The sequence below is a fragment of the Hemitrygon akajei genome, chromosome 26, assembly GCF_048418815.1.
Source record: "Hemitrygon akajei chromosome 26, sHemAka1.3, whole genome shotgun sequence".
In the NCBI taxonomy this organism is placed as follows: domain Eukaryota; kingdom Metazoa; phylum Chordata; class Chondrichthyes; order Myliobatiformes; family Dasyatidae; genus Hemitrygon; species Hemitrygon akajei.
The window spans coordinates 13,109,792-13,119,280 of NC_133149.1; positions in this window are offsets into that span (position 1 = coordinate 13,109,792).

Consider the following 9,489-nt stretch of genomic DNA (forward strand, 5'->3'; position numbering starts at 1 on the left):
CAAGAAGAATTGACAGAGACCATAAGGGGAGACTGGTTCCTGTGATGTCCACAACTCCCTGCAGGGCTGTCGACGTTTCAGCTCAAGTCCCTACATCAACATTGATGCTGCCTGACCCGCTGAGTTCTTCCAGCCAATTGTTTGTTGCTCCATATTCCATCATCGGCAGGCTCCAGTGTGCCACTCAGTAACATTAAAAAGCATTAACATCTCATTGCTTAAATCCAGAGAGATCCACACAAATTACAGAAACGAAAACCAGATTTATACATCTATAGCACCGATCAGGCTGTTCCATTTTAAATTTACTGAAGTGTTTCCTCTACAAATCTTTTGCTTATAAAATAGAAGATGAGAACATAGAACAGTACAGCACAGGAACAGGCCCATCATAAAGGCCAAACCAATTAAATTAGTCATCAAATGGTTAACTGAACTAATCCCTTCTGCCTACACAATGTCCATATCCATCCATTTCCCTCACATTCATGTGCCTATCTAAACATCTCTTGAAAGTCCCCAATGCATTTGCCTTTACTACCACCCCAGGCAGCACATTCCAGGAACCCACCACTCTCTGTGTAAAATAAAACCTCTGCTTCTATTCCATACTCTGTTCTCTTACCTCATCTCCTCACCTGCCTCTCTCCTCCCTCTGGATCCCCTCCCGCTTCTGTCTCTCCTGTGGTCCACTCTCCTCTCCTCTCAGATTCCTTCCTCACCAGCTCTTTACTTTTCCTCCCTACCTTCGCCTATCACCTTCCAGCCATCACATCCCCCACCTTTTTATTCTGGCATCTTCCCCCTTCCTTCCCAGTCCTGAAAAAGCCTCTCGACCTGAAACATCGACTGTTTATTCCATTCCATAGATGTTATTGATGCTACCTGACCTGTTGAGTTCCTCCAGCATTTTGTGTGTGTTCCTGAAACACAGAAAACGTAGAGCACAATACAGGCCCTTCGGCTCACAAAGCTGTGCAGAACATGCCCTTATCTTGGAAGTTACCTAGGGTTACCCATAGCCCTCTATTTTTCTGAGCTCCATGTACCTGTCCAGGAGTCTCTTCAAAGACCCTATCATATCTGCCTCCACCACCATTGCCGGGAGCCCATTCCACGCACTCACTACTCTCTGCATAAAATACTTATCCCTGACATCTCCTCTGTACCTACTTCCAAGCACCTGAAAACTCTCCCCTCTCATGCTAGCCATTCCAGCCTTGGGAAAAACCCTCTGACTATCTACCTCAGATTCACCCCCTATACTTCCCTCCAAAGATCTTAAGATAATGCCCCCCCCCGATGTATGTTGGCTGCAGACTCTGCCAGCTCATCATGGGCTGTTCTCCCCAGCAGCGAGTCGCAGAGTGCTTGACGGTGAGAGTATACGTTGTGGAATCAGTTTCGTGTTGAGTGAGTGAAATTGTCCACTCTGGTTATCCAGTGAACCTCAGCTCTAGTTCGCCACCCAGTGGCAGCTGCCATTTGGTGCATTGCATTAACTGAGCGAGGGACCAGACTGGGCCCACACGGAGTGTGGCTGTAGTATTGTGATACAGTACCGTTAACAGCACAGTTCCAAAGCCCAGCGGTAGTTTTATATTAGAGGGAGAGTCTGAAACATAGCCATCCTACCTTGGTACATGATGCACACTACCATCCGACTGTGGGGTTGAATCTCCAACCTCACTCTCAGGCTTGGCCGCAAGTTTTATCTCAAGGATTTTTGTTGTGGGAAAATAGAGAAGTTTATCACCACAGAGTGAACAACATCGCTGTGGGTTTGGAGTCTCATCGAGAACACAGCAGATCAGTTACAGCATTTTAGTCACAACCGAACAGTCAGGCAGATCATATGTATCCAACACAAGAGATTGTGCAGATGCTGGAAATCTTGGGAAACAACACAAAAGGCTGGAGGGTCCGGCAGGTCAGGAAGCCTTTCTGAAATAGGAAGAGTTTTGACCCGAAACATCAACTGTTTGTTCCCCTCCAAAGATGCACAACTTCATTAATTTAATGTTTTAAACATACTGTATTTCTTACTGTAATTTAACTATTTTATTATTACATATTGCAGGGTACTGCTGCTGCAAAACGGCAAATTCCACGACCTATGCCGGTGATATTAAACTGGAACCTTAGCTCTCGTTCACCATGGAGTGGCAACGATCATCAATCAGGATTCAATTCCCTCCGCTGTCTGTAAGGTGGGTGGTGAAGTGGAGATCGGTCTCTACCAAAGGAGCTGTAAGGCGCTCCTCCCCTCCACGAGCCAGCAGGTCACCCTTTGGCGAAGTGTAACCCCCCCCCGATCAGGGTCACGTGAATCCATGGGAGCAGGTGGTGGATGGTCGGATCGGCAGCTGGGACATGTCACAAGTCCTGGTTATACGACCACCAACACCAGGCAGACAACTTCTGAAGAGCGGTGAGAATGGCTGGGGTCACCCGTCTTGTAAAGACACGACCCAGAAGAAGGCAATGGCAAACCACTTCTGTGCAAAAATTTGCCAAGGACCACCATGGTCATGAGGCCATGGTCGCCCAGTTCAGCACGTAATGACGGTGACGATATCTACATTTCTTAGTCAGCTCCATCATGGGTACCTGCCTCCATCGTATCCAAGGCATCTTCAAGGAGCGGTGCCTCAGAAAAGCAGTTTCCATCATCAAGGACCCTCACCACCTACGGCATGCAGATGCTGGAAATCACCACCTCAGTGATTCAGCAACAGATTCTTCCCCTCTGCCATCCAATTTCTGAGTGGACATTGAACACATAAACACTACCTCACTACTTTATTAAATTTGTTTTTCCCCCACTACTTACCTCAATGTAAATATTTAATATATTTTTATCATCTATTGCAAATACTGCTGCTGTAAAGCTAAGAAGGTTCACGACATATGCCAGTGATATTAAACCTGATTCCGATTCTGCTGTTGAAGCGGTTGAAGGCCCTCCATCTCCGAATAGTCTCGGCGGGGTTCAGGGCTTCCTTCATCATGTCAGTAGCTTCCGCTTGGTTTTCACTTTGGCCACTCACTTTGGCAGAAGGAATAAAGACATGAACTATTTTCCAAATGGGGAGAAAGTTCATAAATCGGAGGACTTGGGAGTCATTGTGCAAGATTTCCAGAAGGTTAAATTGCAGTTTGAGTCAGTGGTGAGGAAAGCAAATGCAACGTTAGCGTTCATTTTGAGAAGACTAGAATTTAAAAGCAAGGATGTAATGTTGAGGCTTTGTAATGCACTGAGTTGCCACACTTCGAGTACTGTGAGCATATTGTGAAATCTGCCTATTCCCACAAAACGTCAATCGCAGATGCAATCTCAATGGCTAAATAACCTGGCCTGAGACCACCTTGACAATACAAACACCCGACTATAGCTCAGCATTTCATACCATCATTCCCTCAAACCTGATTAAAAAGCTACAGAACTTGAGCCTCTCTACCTCCCTCTGCAATTGGATACTCAACCTCCGAACGGGAAGACAACAATCCGTGCAGAGATATGCCAACTAGTGGAGTGGTGTCGCAGCAACAACCTGGCACTCAATGTCAGTAAGATGAAAGAGCTGATTGTGGACTTCAGGAAGGGCAGGACAGAGGAACACATACCAATCCTCATAGAAGGACCAGAAGGGGAGAGAGTGAGCAGTTTCAGGTTCCTGGGTGTCCAAATCTCTCAGGAACTAACCTTCAATGCAGCTATAAAGAAGGCAAGACAGTGACTATACTTCTCCAGAAGTTTGAAGAGATTTGGTATGTCAACAAAAACACTCAAAAATATCTTTCAATCTACCGTGGAGAGCATTCAGACAGGATGCATTCTGACTGCCTGGTATGGTGAGGTGGGGTTACAGAAGCTGCAGAGGATTGTAAATTTAGTCGGCTCCATCTTGGATACGAGCCTACAAAGTACCCCGGACATCTCCAAGAAGCAGCAGCAAGAAGTAAGTCAGTGTCCATTATGAAAGACCTCCAGCACTCAGGTAGGGGTCCCATCCTAATGAATGGACATGGGAATCATGCATGGTGATCCCAGTGTGACTGTGATGGATGGATTCGGAGATGGGAACTATACATGGTGATCCCAGTGTTGGTGTGACAGATGGATACAGAGATGGGAACTGATCATGGTGCTCCGAGTGTTGGTCTGACAGATGGATACAGAGATGGGAACTGATCATGGTGCTCCCAGTATTGGTGTGATGGATGGATTCGGAGATGGGAACTATACATGGTGATCCCAGAGTTGGTGCGACAGATGGATACAGAGATAGGAACTGATCATGGTGCTCCCAGTGTTGGTGTGACTGATGGATACAGAGATGGGAACTGTATATGGTGATCCCAGTGTTGGTGTGATGGATGGATACAGGGATGGGATCTGTACATGGTGCTCCCAGTGTTGGTGTGAGGAATGGATACAGAGATGGGAACTGTATATGGTGCTCCCAGTGTTGGTGTGATGGATGGATACAGAGATGGGAACTGTACATGGTGCTCCCAGTGTTGGTGTGACAGATGGATACAGAGATGGGAACTGTACATGGTGCTCCCAGTGTTGGTGTGACAGATGGATACAGAGATGGGAACTCTACATGTTGCTCCCAGTGTTGGTGTGACAGATGGATACAGAGATGGGAACTGATCATGGTGCTCCCAGTATTGGTGTGATGGATGGATTTGGAGATGGGAACTGTATATGGTGATCCCAGTGTTGGTCTGACGGATCGATACAGAGATGGGAACTGTATATGGTGATCCCAGTGTTGGTAGACTGAGGGATACAGAGATGGGAACTGATCATGCTGATGCCAGTTTTGGTGTTACTGATGGATATAGAGATGGGAACTGTACATGGTGATCCCAGTGTCGGTGTGATGGATGGATACAGAAATGGGAACTGTACATGGTGCTCCCAGTGTTGGTGTGACGGATGGATACAGAGATGGGAACTGTACATGGTACTCCCAGTCGGAATTGTCACCTATTTTCGGATATGACCCAAGTGCAGAGTGAGAAACACTAAAGCAGCTCAGTCGTTCACAGACTTTAATAGGATCTGTGTTAAAGTGAAAGTAAAAGAATGAATGCTAGGCCAAAGCGGGCTGTTAAATGAAACACCCAAAGGAAAATGAAGCCTACACTGCTGTTGAAAAGAACATCTAAACGTTAAACGAATACCGCTAGTCTTCGGGGTCAGTTGTTTTGAAAGTCCAGTATCTCAGGGAAGGCGGAATACAAAACAGCAACAAAGCATTGCTCTGCTCTGTCCGAGTCTCGACAAGCACTATGACGTCAAGAATGGAGTTAAACACTATCACGATTAATTATGAATTACCTGACACGTGCAGATTCACGAGTGCCATTGCCGTATCTACTGCGCTGTTGAATCCCTGGTTGTGACAGGGCAACCCTCCTTGTCTTGGCACAGCCCCGGGGCGCCTCAGAACTGTGTTCGCTGAAAGTGACTTGTCCAAGATGTCCTTCTCTGGGATCCAAGTACGTTCTTCTGGGCCGTACCCTTTCCAGTGCACAAGGTACTGGACTTTACCACATACCCGGCGAGATGCCAGGAGACACCGCACAGTATAGACAAGGGAACGATCTGCCAGGCGGGAAGGAGGGGTGACTGGGGCCAGGGGACAGGTAGTAACTGGCTTGAGATGGCAAACCTGGAATACTGGGCGGATCTTCAGTGATGCTGGCAGACTCCTTCTATTGGACTGCTTGTTGACAGCCTTTTCCACTACAAACGGTCCCACGTAGCGTGGTGCCAATTTCCAGATCTTGACTTTCAGGGAAGATCCCTTGATGCCAACCAGACCCCCTCTCCTGGCATGAATGGTCTCACCTGTCGACGGAGCCGATCAGCCTGCCGGGTATGCTGTTTCTGGGCGCGTAGCAGAGAAGCCCTGGCTCGTCTCCAGGTGCGCTTGTAGCACTGGATCAGCTGTTCAGCACCAGGAACTCCTACGTCAATCTCCTGATCAGCGAAGAATGGGGGCTGGTATCCCTTCTGGCATTCAAAGGGAGACATAATGATGGAGGATGACTGGAGGTTATTGTGGACAATCTCTGCCCAAACCAACTGGGAGATCCAGGGTTGGAAGAGGTAAGACAGCGCAGGGTTGTCTCCAACTCCTGGTTCACTCTCTCAGTCTGGCTATTAGATTGGGGAAGGAAGCCAGGCGAAAGATTGGCTGTGGCTCCTACAAGAGACCAGAAAGCCTTCCCAAAGAGTTGAGCCTTCTCAACTCTACAAATCTCTGGTGAGACTGCACTTAGAGTATTGTGTTCAATTCTGGTCACCTCATTATAGGAAGGATGTGGAAGCTATGGAGAGGGTGTAGAGGAGATTTACCAGGATGTTGCCTGGATTGGAGAACAAGTCATATGAATCAAAGTTAGCAGAGCTGACACGAGTGAATCTGCAAATGCTGGAAATAAATAAAAACACAAAATGCTGGCAGAACTCAGCAGGCCAGACAGCATCTATGGGAGGAGGTAGTAGATGAAGGGTTTCGGCCCGAAACGTCATCACTACCTCCTCCCAAAGATGCTGTCTGGCCTGCTGAGTTCTGCCAGCATTTTGCGTTTTTATTAGCAGAGCTGGGACTTTTCTCTTTGGAGCGTAGAAGAATGAGAGGGGATTTGATAGAGGTCTACAAGATTATGAGAGGCATAGATAGGGTGGATAGTCAGTACCTGTTTCCCAGGGCACCAATAGCAAACACCAGAGGGCATATGTACAAAATTAAGGGAGGGAAGTTTAGGGGAAACATCAGGGGTAAGTTTTTTTACACAGAGGGTTGTGAGTGCCTGGAATGACTTGCCAGGGATGGTGGTGGAGGCTAAAACATTAGGGGTGTTTAAGAGACTCCTGGACAGGCACATGGATGAAAGAAAAATGGAGGGTTAAGGGGTAGTGTGGGTTTAGTACATTTTTTAAGGATTATATGGGTCGGCATAACATGGAGGGCTGAAGGCCCTTTACTGTGCTGTAGTGTTCAATGGATAAAGTGGGAAGTGACCTGTGGTCCACAATCAAACACTATGTCTTGAGGAAAGCCATGGAGCCTGAACGCATGTTGATCCATGAGTGTGGCAGTTTCACAAGCCGATGGGAGCTTGGGGAGGGCAATGAAGTGGGCAGCCCTGGAAAATCAATCCACAATCCACAATGACCCAGTAGACGGGGACAGACCAGAGATGAAATCTACTGCGAGGTGGGACCAGGGGCAGTGGGGCACAGACACTGGACATAGCAGACCTGCAGGACGCTGGCGTGATGTGATGTTGCTGCAAGTCAGTGTCCTATTGCACCCTTGCTTATGCTTGTGAATATGGCAATAGTCCCATTTTCACTTTGAACATGAAACTCAACTAGTCCGTATTGAACAAAATATCTGTCAGAACCAGACCATTTGCCTAAACTTGGCTCATATCCCTCTCTCTTTTCTATCCATCTACCTGTCAAAATGTCTGTTAAACATTGTAATTGTAGCTTCCTCTGGTAGTTCACACCATCCCTAGATACAAACATTGAAGGTGCAAGCTCTAAGAAGGAGACATCTGATTATTCATGGAATCCACTAAATGCCTTCTTTTCAAGCATACACAATGTGAAAGTCTTGAAAGTTGCAGTTGTGACTCTTTCAATCAGGGTTTTGAAGTAGTGTGTTAATGATCAGTATAGCTTACTTTCTTAAAATATCCTTCCTTGTTACTCTTTTGTGTTTATCACAATAAAAACGTTTTAAAATGCTTTTTCATCGAAACCATCCACGAAAACAGGAGTGCCCCAAAGAATGAATGACAGCTCAATGTTACAGCCTCAAAGCCCAGCCCCCAGACCCGCCTCTCACACGTAAGCAGCAGCGAGGCAGCGATCCGCCCTCCCCCACCAGCAGAAAAGCATCGCCCCCACCCCACCGAGCACTCAAGCGTGCAGCAAAGCAACAGTCGAGACACAGACTTGCAGCACCCCAAAGACTACTCTTTCACCTGGTAATTTGTCACACCACAGGTTCTCTCTCTCACTAATAAGGGAAAAAGAGATGTCTCCGTTTCACAGCGAGAGGGGAGACATAAACAACTCGCTGATTTTTGACGTTAAAAGTGAGTGGCGTTGCTTTTTCCGAACTCTGTGCCCACAGAACTCGGGTCTCTAGGCACACAGACAGCAGCCAGCTTGCTGCTTTTGATCTTCCATCTCCCATGACACAGATTCCCTGCAGAGGCACCGTCCACGAGTCTGCCCGCCTCCAGAACCACGAAGTCCCGTGATTTCTAGTCCGCGCCCTTGGTATTCGTTTGTATAATGAATCAGTACTGACTGAGAAGGAAGAACGTCCCACGAGAACATCAGGTCATATCTTTTCCTCCCCCACCTCCCTTTCAAAGTCACCTGTCCCGGCTTTCCAAGGGGACCATGGTATCCTTGGTTTCCTGGTTCGGTCATTCTTTCCCCTCCCGGCTCCGTTCCCTCGCGTTCTTTTACATTCCCACTGATTACGAAGCGTGCGTATGCACTCAGCCATCAGCAATTAAATGTTTTTACTGAGTTATATTAGGAACAGGACACGGTGGACAACATTCCTTCTAATGTTTGTCCTATACACCTGTGCGGACTAACGATTGTTTTGAGGGGGATTTTTTTTAAAGGCCTTGTAGTTAGCTGCGCAGCACTTTAGATGGTTTCTTTTGTAGAAGGCGTCAGTGGGCTGGCGGTTTATTAACGAGCTGCCAACTTCCATGCTGCCTTGATTGTTACAATTTGCAACTCGAAGAACTGACAATGTAAATATGTCAAAGCTCTAAAATGTTTCAAAGTAAAGGCTGTGGGATGTTTATCATTTAGAAACTTCATAGATTCTATTCATAGAATAGAAAAGACCTTTATAGTCATTGCTCAGGACTACGAAATTGTGGTGCTGTTCCAGTCCGTGTAAAACAGATATTTACAATACAGACAGTATGGCTTAATTTAAAAACAAAATCCCATATTTACATGCAACAAGTGACTTCGATAGTGCATTGACAAACGGGGTTGTCGCATTACTCTGCTGCACGACGACCCTCGAGTAGCAGCTGTTTTTTGGTCTTATTGTCTTGGCCATGATGCCTCTGCATCTCCTACCAAATGGCAGGAGATTGAATAGACAGTTCCCGGATGGGACGGGACTTGAGCGAATTTAAGCATTGAGAGTTGTAGATTGTCTGCAGGTCCAGTAATTGAGTCCCAGTGGTGTGCTGCGCCATCCTAATGACCACTTGGAGTGCTCTGCGGTCTGTCTTACTAGAGCTACCGGCACTCTGTGTTCTCTATCGCACATCAGTAAAAGTTGGTCAGCATTACCAGGGGCTCTCCTTAAGCACCTCCGGTATTAAAGTCACTGTCGTGCCTTCCTACTATGGGGGTTGTGTTGACGGACCAAGCGAGCTTCTTGGTGGTGATCATCCCCAAAACCA